This window comes from Polyodon spathula, chromosome 19 (assembly GCF_017654505.1).
Source record: "Polyodon spathula isolate WHYD16114869_AA chromosome 19, ASM1765450v1, whole genome shotgun sequence".
Taxonomy (NCBI): Eukaryota; Metazoa; Chordata; class Actinopteri; order Acipenseriformes; family Polyodontidae; genus Polyodon; species Polyodon spathula.
Genome location: NC_054552.1, coordinates 18,951,080 through 18,965,141, shown reverse-complemented (window position 1 = coordinate 18,965,141; position 14,062 = coordinate 18,951,080).

Here is a 14,062-nt window from a genome sequence, read left to right as displayed (position 1 = left end):
GGTTTTTGGTAGGTTTGGATCACTGTCTCCCAACTCATGGTTTGTCCTGCTGTTTTGAATTATCTGATTGGAAACCCATACTGGAATTATTGTTTGATTATGTTTATTATTTTGTTTACTTTTTGATATTTAAATTTTCAAATCAAATCCTCTCCAGGTTGTGATGTGCAGCAGTGACTGCGTCTGTAGGAACATGTCCCGCCGGGACTGAGTTTGTGTTCTTGTGCAAGGTGTTTGTGAAAACTGGACTTGTCCTTTTATAATAATGTTATTATGACATATGTAAACAAGACTATTATGTAATAGTAAAATGTGATATAAACATGTAGATGTATAGAAAGATTGTGAGTTTATTCCTGTCCTGGAAGAGGAATGTTCTGCCCTTTTAATGACAATTTGAGGCAGTTTTTTCATTTTATTTCAATCCTCAGGAAAAGTGGTATTTTACTCTGTGAACTGGCTATAACAAGTAAGCCACTGGGGGGGGCGCTAAAACACAAAACATTCACCACTTTTATTAATCTGTGTTAAAGATGTTGCACTTTGCGTTCAAGGCAGTTACTTTTTAAATAATGACCTTATGGGAACATATTTGCAGCAGCATTCCTAACTAATCAGTTATATACATTAGACTTGTAATCTATAAACTCTGTTTGCTGAAGACACCTACATTTCTAGTATGTTAAAAACAGTTTGGTGATAGTGAGATCTTTGTTCATATAGGTGGCAAACTAAATGTTGCTGTAAATATAAGATTTATTTTGCTTTTCTGTAGTTTTTTAATGTGTAGTCAGCAGTATCTCCTTAGAAATGTGGAGGATGGTTGATCCCTTGGGTAGGTCCAAAGTGGAGCGGTTAATTAATTGTTCCATGATGTCATTCCCCTTCTGTGCTGAGCTGTATCCATTACCAGGAGGCCCTCTAGTGGCCAAACTCAAAAATTGCACACAGTTTTGTATATACTGTAGTTTTTACAACGATGATAGATACTTGCAAACATACATTCTGAGGCTAGAATCATGAATAACAAACTTGAATCATTAAAAATATAGAAATGTATTATGTTAGTCTATATTGTTCTAAATGGTTTATAATATAAACTCAACCTTAACTGAATTTCAGATGTTAACATGTTTGACATACGCAGGTCTCTGTCGGTATTAGACTTCCCTGTAGGGTATTGTTCATTAACTCATGATCTCTCTGTTTCCTTCTGCTCTGGCCTAAATCCTTCCACGCAGGAGGGGATACTGTGGTTTTATAAGATGTCGCTGGAGAACAATGTACCTACATTTCTGTGTATACAGTATAGATGCACTACCTGAGTATTTGAGAGTGCTATCCCTGGGGCAGGAAGGAAAAACAGCCTACTAGGCTCACCTGGGCTGCATTTTAAAGAGCTGCTTTGTATTTCAATTGCTTCTGTACTGTTTTATGGTGTTTATGGTTGTTCCGAGTGTGGGTTCTGTTACTATAACTATTATCTAAATCTGCTGGTTTGGAACATTTGTCCTCACTCCCTCCAATCAGAGACATTGTGATCTTTTATCCTATTAAAAGGTAAGAAATATTTGCCCCCTTTGAAGATGTGCATTGTTAGTGTGTCTGTGCCTCTGTTGAAGATGTGCATTGTTAGTGTATGTGTGTTTCTGCTGAAGACGTGCATTGTTAGTGTGTCTGTGTTTCTGCTGAAGACGTGCATTGTTAGTGTGTCTGTGTTTCTGCTGAAGACGTGCATCATTAGTGTATCTGTGTTTCTGTTGAAGATGTGCATTGTTAATGTGTCTGTGAAACTGTGCTCTGCTCTATCTCCAAGTTGCTTGGTGGGCACGGGGCCTTGGCAGAAGTGTGATGATTTTACCTCTACTCTAATCTCAAGCTATCTCATATTCAATTGCATGCAGTCATTTAAGTACCCATTTTACTTAACCTGGGTGCCAAAGCCATTACTCTTACCCATACACTCTAGCACTGTACAGACAGACAATCCCACTGCAGGCATTCATCCCACTAAATCAGACACTCCTTATCTGAAAAATGCTGCTTCCACTCATTTCTGTGTATTGCACAGCCAGTCAGACATCGTGGGTGAATTGCAACAAACTGAAAGTAGCCTATTAACTGTGGCTGATCCTGTGGTTAGTACAGAGGACAGTATTAATGATAGTCTGCAGATTTTCAATTGCAATGAATCGAGTGCTTCCAGATAGACTTGAATAGGTTTTAGGATGTTCTCAATTGCAACGAACACAATGTATTGGTCATCTGCACCTAAAGGATTGTAAAACAAGTTAGCGCATTGATTATTTAGACCAAGAGTTGTACTGATGTGTAACTCATATGAATGGAACCATGTGATGTGTATTTTCAAAATATTAAACAAAGCGATTTTTTTTTTTAAGTGTTGCGTTAATAGAATTCTGAATGTGTAAATAGAAAAGTACATATATCACTTCAGTGGTGAAAGGGTAACTTAATATCATCTTTTAAAATGTTTTATTTGAAAATGTACTCTAAAATGTGCCTATTAATTTTCACACTGTACTATTATAATTATAAACAAATACGGAATAAAGAGAAATTTAATAATACCTAAAATAATAGAGCTTCAAAGATATAGTTGAACTATGCAGTACAAGAACGTAGTCCTCCCCTTACTCTCCTGTCCCCATCCCCACTCCTCTTACTCTCCTGTCCCCATCCCCACTCCTCTTACTCTCCTGTCCCCATCCCCACTACTCTTACTGTCCTGTCCCCATCCCCACTCCTTACTCTCCTGTCCCCACCCCACTCCTCTTACTCTCCTGTCCCCATCCCCACTCCTCTTACTCTCCTGTCCCCACCCCACTCCTCTTACTCTCCCGTATCCACCCCCACTCTTTTTACTCTAATGTCACTGCCACACTCCTCTTACTCACCTGTCCCCTGCTGCACTATACACAAAGTTGATCAGGGGTAGTCCATTATTTTATGTGAAGGTCTACCATTCTTGTTTGCAGCATGGTCAAGGCCCAGAAGAACATTTTCATACTGACTCCTGTCTCCATATCTACGAAGACATTTCACACTGACTCTTATCTCCATTTCCACAAACACATTTCACACTGACTCCTATCTCCTTATGTGCAAACACATTTCACACTGACTCCTATCTCCTTATGTGCAAACACATTTCACACTGACTCCTATCTCCTTATGTGCAAACACATTTCACACTGACTCCTATCTCCTTATGTGCAAACACATTTCACACTGACTCCTATCTCCATATGTGCAAACACATTTCACACTGACTCCTATCTCCTTATGTGCAAACACATTTCACACTGACTCCTATCTCCTTATGTGCAAACACATTTCACACTGACTCCTATCTCCTTATGTGCAAACACATTTCACACTGACTCCTATCTCCTTATGTGCAAACACATTTCACACTGCTGTTTACTATCAAAGCAACAACGACTGTACCCTTCCGTACAACACTCTTATAGGAACTATGTTTTCTCAAAAATTCACAGCATTTCAAATGTGAATGTAAGTAAAAACAGATTAGCATATGGCTTGGCGCTCTGCATTCAGACCACGGTCTGCATAATGACTGCCCCTTGAATACATTTCTTACATTCACTGCAATTGACCACAGAATACATGACTTCCCTTTGTATTCTCTAATCTTTTGAAATTATTATGAACATCCACAAGAGAGAGCCTGGCTCCAGAGAAAGACAGTAGTTAATACACACAGAAATTAATTGCATTGACAATGATACACTGAATATTGTATGAGTACCGATGTAGTCTGTGTTGAAAGCAGAGTTCAAGTTACTTATAAAATGTTATAGCTAACTTGAAATCTGCTGTATAAGAGCTTAAAACAATTAAATTGGTCTAATTAGCAAATGATTGGTTCAATTAAGGGTCTAGTTAAGTAATTGACAGCTCAGTTGGAATGGAAATCAGCAGACACAGTGGGCTCCCAGGAACAGGGTTGAGAAACACTGGTAGGATGTTAAGTTGTTTTTTTTGATGATTTGTCATGGAATAACCCTACCTGTCCTGAGCATCCAATGCATTTCAGTAGCAAATATTTAGACTCTGTCTGTTCTTAACTTAGGGTCTGTGGTAAACTCAGAAAGTGGATATGCATTATTAATAAAAATATCTGTAAATGGATATTCTGTACAGACGTGAAACTGTTGTATCTGTATATTTGTATTTATTATTTTAATTATTGTTCCAGTATCTGCTTCATGTGTAGAATTGTCAAGATAGTTTTTTTTTTTTTTTTTTTTTTTTTTTTTTTTTGTAAAGTAATTATTTTGAACCTTCTTGTATTAAAAGAAAAACAAAATGAAGATGCTTTTTTTTTTCTTTTTTCTTTCATCACAGAGATCACACACACAAATACATTGAATGCTGTTATATAGGACTGTGTTCATAAAGTATAGAGCCTTGGTCAGTATTTTGCCTGGAGGATATACATTTATGTGCTGTTACTGAAGCAGTCTGCTGTATCTCCACTAGAGGCAGACAACTCTGGAATCGAGTTGCAGGCAGGTTGACAAACATATCTCCTGCTATCCACTAGGTGGCACTGTGGGGTTTATCTTAAAGCAACTCCGCCTCATGCTTTCAGTACATAATGAAAATACCATTAAACAACTTCTCTAATATGTGTATTGAGGTTGGGTGTTTTTAGAATGAAACCAATATACCAGAAATACATACCGTACACTTCACTGTCCAGAAGTGGCTGTGGTGGCATGTGAACCTGTAGCACCTCCCATTTTCCAAGCAGCCTCCTCGTACCCTGGTGTTTTGTCTGCCTTGTGCTTTTTACCCGTTGTCATGGAGACAATTGTATATGAATCAGTAGAAGAACTCTTACACATATTATAACAGTGATTATAACAGTGTTTTAAAAATAACCCTTTTTGTTTTTGATCTGTTTTAAAGTGTGCCATGGTAATCGGAACGATTTATGCCATGCATTTATTATAGTTTATTATTCTGTTTTTTGTTTGTTTGTGTTTTTTTTTTTACCATGCTCCACTGCGCTTTAGTATACTTTATTAGGTTTTTATCATGGAACAATGCACTAAGTCAGTCTGCACAGTGTGCATGTATCTATCTATCGACATTTACTTTTTATAACATAAAATGAACAACCCTGACATGTTGATCTAAACTCTTGGACTTGCCTGGGTTTCCCCTGTCTTCTGTTGGCGTTGCCATAGCGATAATTAATGTACTCATAAACACACCTTGCCCCCATAAGCAAGGCCTGCTCATAGAAAACAGGCAGAGTTCAATTATAGCTGACTCACAAATACATCTTTAGATTCCCGAGTTAAAATGTGCAGGTGTGCTATCATGTCTTTATGCTTAAAGTGTAGTCCTGAGGAGATCAGCTGCTCTTGTCAGCACATCTGCCAGGCACAGTACAACTCACACTGACAGCACACACAACATTCTATTCAAATGGTAACTGAATGGGATATAATAGCAGCTAAGTAACTTTAGTATCAACAACATGCCAGTCATATCAGGCAATACAGGAACATTTGGACCATTAACACAACATAGTGAGATAGAAATAGTAGGATTTTATGTTCTGGAGAACTGGAAATCCACAGGGCAGTTCCAAAGCCACAGCCATGTTTGGTGTTTTTGAGCATGAATGTGCTCCCTGTTCCTTGTGATTCTCACAGTTGTCTTATTGACATATCGGAAGCACTGGGGTCCTGAGAGTGAAGCCCCTGTTCATATCATAAAAAAAAAAAAAAAAAAAAAAAAAAAAGAAAACTTAAAAAACTGGATTTCATAATCGTGATTATTTGTTATCTGGATAAGTGTAATCCAGAAGTGACATTTTCCAAAAAACCAAATCAAAATAATCCAGATAAAAGTAATCTCAATCACAAAATATAGGATTACAAAGTCTAGATCACTTTGATTCAAATTAAAAGTTTTGAAAATACTGCAGCCCTGCAATTGCTGCAGCTCCAGTCTTTATAAACAGTGGCTGAGCAGGCATCCATCTCTGCTGGTTCTCAGAAGGCACGACTGCGCCTTACAAAGTTCTCTGCACAAGAGCTGGAGATACTGTTAACTGAGGTGGTCAATAATTATGATGTCTTGTTGGGCCCCCTCTCCACCAAAACCACTCTGTCCAGCAATCAGGCCATGTAGGAGGCTATGTTGAGACGTGTTAATGCCCTGGGGGTCTGCCAGCACAATAATGTATCTGAATGAGGCCATCAGTGTATGTGCAGGGCTTCAAACAGTGAGAGAGAGGTCTATGCAGGACTTCAACCAGTGAGAGAGAGGTCTATGCAGGGCTTCAACCAGTGAGAGAAAGGTCTCTGCAGGGCTTCAATCAGTGAGAGACAGAGAGGTCTGTGCAGGGCTTGAATCAGTGAGAGAGAGAGGTCTGTGCAGGGCTTGAATCAGTGAGAGAGAGAGAGAGGTATGTGCAGGACTTCAACCAGTGAGAGAGAGATGTCTGTGCAGGACTTCAACCAGTGAGAGAGAGGTCTATGCAGGACTTCAACCAGTGAGAGAGAGGTCTGTGCAGGGCTTCAATCAGAGAGAGAGAGGGGTCTGTGCAGGACTTCAATCAAAGAGGTCTGTACATGACTTTCAACTCTCCACATCACAGCTCTTTAAAATAACAAATGCAACAAATAAATCAGAAACACTTTCAATAACATTGCTCTAGGTGTTTAGTTCTGTTTCCAAAACTCCCTATTAGTATTCATTGCAGAGAATAGTAACATTTATGAGCAGTAGACATTAGGTTAATTATACCTTAATTGTATGCAGAAACCCCCCCTATGGACAAACATTAAACAAGAGAAGCTGGAAGATGAGCTAAACTACTTCTGTTTTAAAGAAAAGTCTATCTCTCTCATCCAGAGACTTCAATTTCACGGCCATTTAAAGAGTCTGATCATGTGTGTCCGTCTGTCACACTCTGCATGGTGAGTACATTAACTGCCTACATTTTCTTTTAACATACACTCTCTTATACAAGTTACACAAGTACAGTGGTACTCCAAACTGTATCTATTTTTTATTTTTTTTACTAAAATAGATTAGATTGGGACATTTGGTTTCTGCCAGGGTGACATTGTTATAAACAATGTCATAAAATGTGTTTTTAATAAATGGGCATTTAATATAGAGGAGTGGTTCGGAATCTGTGGTCCACGGAACACTGGTGGTCCGCCAGCTACTTTCAGGTGGTCAGTGGAAAGGTTACATAATTATTATGGAAACGAAGTGGCAGCTTAGTTTATAGATCCCATTGCAAACCCAAAATGTGAGGTCTTACAAACTCTACAGATGCAGGAAGACAATGCATACATAGAGAATATGTCCAAGTTAAAACATGTCTAAACTTTCCATCATATATTGTTTTAGAGTGTCTAAAATGTATTCTTTACTAGGGAGTTTTCATGTAATTGTGATCACGCTTTTTGTTGCATTAGCATATGGCTGTATGTTGATAAAACAGATACAGATACAATTATATATCACTTGGGCGGATCCGGGGGAGTGGGTGGGGGTGTCCCAGGGGTCCAGCTGGGGGGGGGGGTAATTTTACAGTTTTAAAAAATGGAATTGCCATAAAAGTATAGAACATAGGTTGGTTTATGACAGTCTGCCCCAGCCCCCCCCCCCCCCCCCCCCATTAAAAATGTCAAAATAATGTTTACCTTAACGGTATGTTTCATATCTTGTATCCAACCTTTATGACAGCCTGCCCCCCCCCCCCCCCTTCATGAGTGATCTGTCCATTATATCCTTAAACTAGAGCTTTTCGACATGTCCATTTATTGTAATAAATTCAAATGAATTAATCTATAGACAGAGCTGACATAACCAGCAATGTTAGCCTTGTTAGTGACCAAGCATTTAAAAATTCCAAATCATGTATTTTTGTTGATAATGAAAAGATACAGAAAAGGAGGCAAGACAAAGTTCACTATCCACGCATTACTACCGCTAACAAAAAGTTTGAGAACCTCTGATATAGAACATAGTATCACCAAATGGCCCCATATTGCAATTTCAGAATCATTTTGCACAGGTTGAACAGGTGAAATGAGACAAATGTCTTGACATTTAAACATTTTACAGACTGTTTTAACCTAATCTGTTCTATGTTTGTGGTGTTCTGTTTTCACACTGTGTCCACACTTCTGGATTAGACACCTGCTAACTTTGGCTCTCTGCCCAGATGGCAAGATATGGGAGACTGCAAATGTCTTTCTTAGCTAGTTACACGTGCCTGAAGCTATATCAAAATATGAAAGTAACATAGAAGTAAAGAAACTTATAATCAAATACAAAATTAATACTTTATGCAGAATCTCCTACAGTACTGTGCCGTGGTGTAATATTATGATTGTTCACAGGACAAAATTCAGCATCACACTACCTGTGTGAAGATATAATGCATATTAGTTCAGCAGACTGTAAAATGGGTTTTGTGTGAAATGTGTGTGAAATCATTTTAGACTGTATTTGATGCACTGCCAGTCTCACTATCAGTGTGAAAGTTGTCAGTATGGTGTCAGTATAATGAAAGAAAACTATTAAAGGTCCCATACATCTCTCATCCACCTAAAGTAATGGTAATTAAAGAGTTTCTTATGTATGTTTTGTATGGTGTCATTCGTGTTGTATGGTTTACAGTTCCTGTTTTGTTTTCATTTTTCATCATATCCCTAAACTTATTACTGAAAAGTTTGTGTTCAGAGTGGTTCTTAGCAATTCTATTATGAGGTGCTTCCAGTTACTCTCCAACTTGTGCATTCTGCCTTTAGGAGTTACAATATTTCTTATAGCATCTTTATTAACCGGCATATGTGGGAGAGCTTCCCCAGCAGAACTTTAATGACTGCTCACTGCCTTCCCACACTACTAAAGACATTTATAATGTGTATCACATTCCAGCAAACTACATCAGAGAGACATACAATTACTCATTACCTGTGCCTATTAAATGCAGTTCAGTGGTAATTAACTTTTCTTGTATAATGAGCAGAATCAATTTTTTGGCTAATAAGAACAAAAGAATGGCCCCCTGGACAGTACTTATGTGCAAGAGGCGTTTAGATTAATAACGCATTCCCTCTTTCCCAAATACCGACTTAATCACCAGAACGAATGACTAGAAAACTTAATGAAACGTTATTAAAAGGATATAGCAATGCTATAATGATACAGAAATCCCTCCTCTAAATTCTCCATTAGTCATCGAGATGAGTTTTGTTGGCACATTATACATACGAGCAATCCAATAAATCCTTTTAAGCATTTGCCAAAATACCTGTACATCTCCGTTGTGTACTGGTACCTAGAACACATATTGTAGCTCTACAGTTAACAAAAACAACACTTTGTTATACTGAATCAAGTACAAGATTTGTTCTTGTGTTTTATAAAAAGTGAATATGTTGTGTGTAGGCTCTTATTACGAGGGATAGTTCCTTTTCAATTCGAAGACTACCAATAACAACCTCTAAAACCTATACTAACCTCTCTCTTGTGTGACTGAGGCTGTGTGAAAGAGCTTTCACTACGTGTTTTCTGATAGTTCCCATGCAATTTATTTCTGGAAGTCAGCTTTGCCACTTGAATCAGAAACTCAGCTTCTGAAGACTGAACTATAAACGCTGCGCAACTGCGCTCCATTTAAAAGAAACCCTTTCTTTTCAACAGCCTACATTGCATGGCGACTGTAGTCTGCTTTTCTTAACCCTATAACTCTGCTGTGTTGTGTGTGTGTAAATTTCCTCTGCTTTTTGCAGCAAAAAACCCCCAAAAAACTATATATATATATATATATATATATATATATATATATATATATATATATATATATATATATATATATATATATATATATAGTGACAACTCTGGAAATGTTTGGTGTGTTTGTCACTTTTCCCCAGACCTTTTACACTGTCCTCTAGCATAAAAGAAAGTCGAACTTCCAGGAATGCAGGATGTGTTTATTATTTACAGTGCTTGAACACAACATCCAAAATAAACAAACAAAAGCCTAACTCCTTAACGGAATACTAACTATACCAGTAAGTTTCCCTGACTAACAGTCCGGCCAGCTAAGCTGCTTACCGCCTCCAAAACACCAGGACTCTTAAGTCCTACCTTGCACAAAAGACTCTTGCTTCCTTCACATAGCTCACTCTCCAACTCTCCTCAACCAACAGGTTGACTGTGCCCTTTTTAAAAGGCTCCCAATTGTTTAATTGAAGGCAGCTGTTGAATCAATTACACAATCACCTATTTTCCAATTATGCCATCTAAAATGGCTGCCCATCTGTCCTGTGGCCTCCTGGGAATTAAAGTCCTGCTGCACCAGACCGGCAGGACTACATTTCCTTAAAAAGGGTACAGACTACGCATAATCCATGGCTCAAAATATCAGCCCTCAACCACAATGCCCCACACTTCATCACTATATATATATATATATATATATATATATATATATATATATATATATATATATATATATATATATATATATATATATATTAGATGATCCTTATGCGCCATGGTTTATTTTAAATTAATTATAATTTCTGCGGCGATTATACAAGGGCAGCCTTTATTAATAATACTATGCTTTACAAACGCTGCAGTATTTTATTACATGATTTAAGGCATTTTAGAAGCGGCGGCATGAGGGGCTCCGATCTGCAGCACTATACTATTATGTGTTTTTGGGGCTTGAATACAGAACATTTACTGACAGTTAACAAGAGCCTATTAGCTGGGAGTTGGGAGGTCAGGGAAGTACTCTACCAGCGAATCAGGATTGTGTATTGGTTGCTAAGGGTGGGGCAAGAAGAGGAGAGAGAATGGTAGTTGAGTGTGATGCAGTTGTTTTTCTTAACAAATGAATTTACTGTACCTCTGAATATCGATTTCTTTCTCACTGTAATTGACCTGCTTGTTTGTAATTTCTCTGTAAGAGAAACAAACACTAAGTCTTCTCATAGAGATTAAGCAAGCGTTTTTATATAATTGTACAGGACTGAGTAAAATTCCAATTGAATAAAAAACATATCTTCGGCCAGCTTTTGGATAGCCCTAGAGTGACCGGCAAAGTTCTAAGTTCTAGACTAGACACCTGGCCCAGAACCCTCTGTGCTTACGCCCTTGGTGCCTCGGTGCCTCAGTGCTTCCGTGCTCTCAGTGCTTAAACACTCTGTGCCTCGGCACCCTCATTGCCTCTGTGATTCAGCGCCATAGGTGCTTAGACACTATCTGCATCGATGCCTCAGAGCCTCAGTGCCTTGATACTTCGGCACCCTCAGTGCTCAAACACTCCACGCATCGGTACCCTCTGTGCCCCCGGTGCTTTGATCCCCGGAGTTGCACCTCATTACCTTTCGGCTATTGGCCTGGGCTGTTCATCTTACTGGAGTGGTGAATTGGGCGGCTGACCTACTTTTGAGAGAGGGTCCTCACCCGTCAGAATACAGAGTCCACCCTCAAGTGGTAGAGTGCATTTGGCAACGTTTCGGGAAGGCCAGAGTCAATCTCTTTGCCTCGAGTCAGACTCACTGCCCCATTATGGTTCTCCCTCCACTGCTGCCGCAGTCGACTGGGTGTCGACGTCCTAGCCCATGAGTGGCCTAGGACTCTCTTGTATGCATTTCTGCCAATACCGCTGCTCCTGGCCTTCCTAGAGAAGGTCCAGAGAGAGAAGGCGACATTTCTTCTTGTGGCCCCCAGATGGCACAGAAGAATCTGTTTTTAAAACCTTTGCCAGCTGCTACAAGGTCAGCCCTGGGATATGTTGCTAGGCATGGATCTCCTCAGTCAGGCTTGAGGCACTCTTTGGCACTCTCATAACCAGACAGACTCCAACTTTGGGTCTGGCCCCTGAACAGGACCATCTGTCTTCCTTAGGGCTCACAGACGCAGTCGTCAGTACACTGCAAAATGCTAGGGCACCCTCCACAAAGTCATTTTACTCCTATAAGTTGAAGTATTTTCTAAATTGGTGTATGGCCAATTTGAGGTCATGATCCCATCTATTGCCTTATAGCAATCATTTTACAGCTTCTGCAAGACCAGCTAGAGGAGGGTAGATCACCCTCTTTGTTAAAAGTGTACCTAGCAACCATATCTGCATGCCATGTCCCCATTGACTCAGTGACCCCAGGCACTCATTTCCTGGCACTCTCACTAAGGCCCCGTTTGAGCCTATACATTCCATAGAGTTGAAATATCTCTCTATGAAGACATACTTTCTGCTAGCCATCACCTCCACTAAGTGGATTAGTGAGCTACAGACTCTGTCAGTGCACAATGCCTGTATGCGTATTTGGGATGATGGAAACAGGGTATCGTTATGCACGAATCCCGCTTTCCTCCCTAAGGTGGTTACGGCTTTCCACTTAAACCAATTGGTGGAATTAAAGGCTTTCCATTCCCCTCCTTTTTCTTTGGAGGAGGTATTGCGAGGTTACTTGGATAGGACGAGAGCGCTGCGTCAGTCTGATCAGCTCTTTGTTTGTCATGGTGAAAGGACCCTGGGTCAAGCCCTCTCAAAGCAACGATTGTCACACTGGATTGTGGACAGTTTTGACTGCGTATTCCAATTCTAGTCTACCTCCACACTCTACTAGAAGAGTAGCTACAGCATGGGCCCTCTTTATAGGAGCTTCATTGACTGATATTTGTACTCTGCTAGCTAGACTACTCCACATGCATTCACCAGGTTCTACCTACTCAATGTGATAGATTCCTCAATGTCTTCATTAGGCACAAGGGTCATTGAGGTTGCACGCTCACACCACAAACATTAGTTTGGCAGTAGCGAGACATCCCTCATCTGCTGTCTCTGCTCACGTTCCCTCGCGATGGCTTTCATATACTTTTACAAAAGTATGTTTGCTGGTAGTCTCTGAATTGAAAGGGAATGTTAGCTTATGGATGTAACCCCGGTTCCCTGAAAGAGAAGACGACCAACAAACCTTGCGAGGTCGTATCACTTGCATTCGTGGGTTCGATGCAAAAAAGAACGTAATTTCTGCAGAGTGACTACTTATTCCCTTGGTAAGAGGGACCGAGGACGTCACTCTCAGGAGGGGCCTATCGGCAGCTCTGACATAAAATGCTCAGTAAATACCTAACCAGTGGCAGGCATATAGCAAAAGTATTGTTGTTGGTTATCTTCTCTTTCAAGGAACCAGGGTTCAAGGAACGATTTCTCACCTCTGATTTGAAATCCGGAGTTAGTCAACCAAGTCTATTTACAACATTTTACATAGTTACAGCAGTCAAAAGCAAAACTGCATTAATGGCTTATGTTATACACACAGCATACTACTTTACTGTTAAAAGACAACATGCACATTTGATTTCTGCAGTGTAAAGAAGGACTAAAGCAGGTATTTCCTAAAGCCCCTCTAGAACAGTCTTCTGGTGCTGTAAAGCCACTTGCTCAATGCGGTGCAATGCAACTAAGTAGGTTAACCCCAGGCTATGGGTATCAAGTCCAGGAATACAATCATGAGATTTAGAAAGGGATTTCAATGTAGCCAGATTTCTTCCCCCTCAGTTGAAATATATATTTCTCATCTACAGGTCTTTTGGTTCAGATGTTAGGTTCCCCGATGTCTATTCCTCAGGTAAGTGATCTGATATTTAACTAAATGAATCACTTGCAATTTCCTTGCTACAGCTCCAGATTATATCCTCCTCCTACATGACTGGCTGGTCTGCCTTCACAACCTTCTACAAGGCACAGCAACCTCAGCAGCCAAGCTAATGTCAACCAACACTTAATCACTGTAATCAAATACTGGCCTTCCACTGCTCACTGTACTCTTTTCCACCTGTGTTAGTCTCCCTCTCTGGACAGCAAAGCTTGTTACCAGCCTCGGAGCCTAGCCATGCATCCTCGACTCCTCGGAGGTGGCTCTCTACATGTTTATTTTTTGTTCATTTTTCCGACATTCCAGTCTCCCTTCTGAGAGAATTCATGTGTTTTTTATGTGTATTTTGA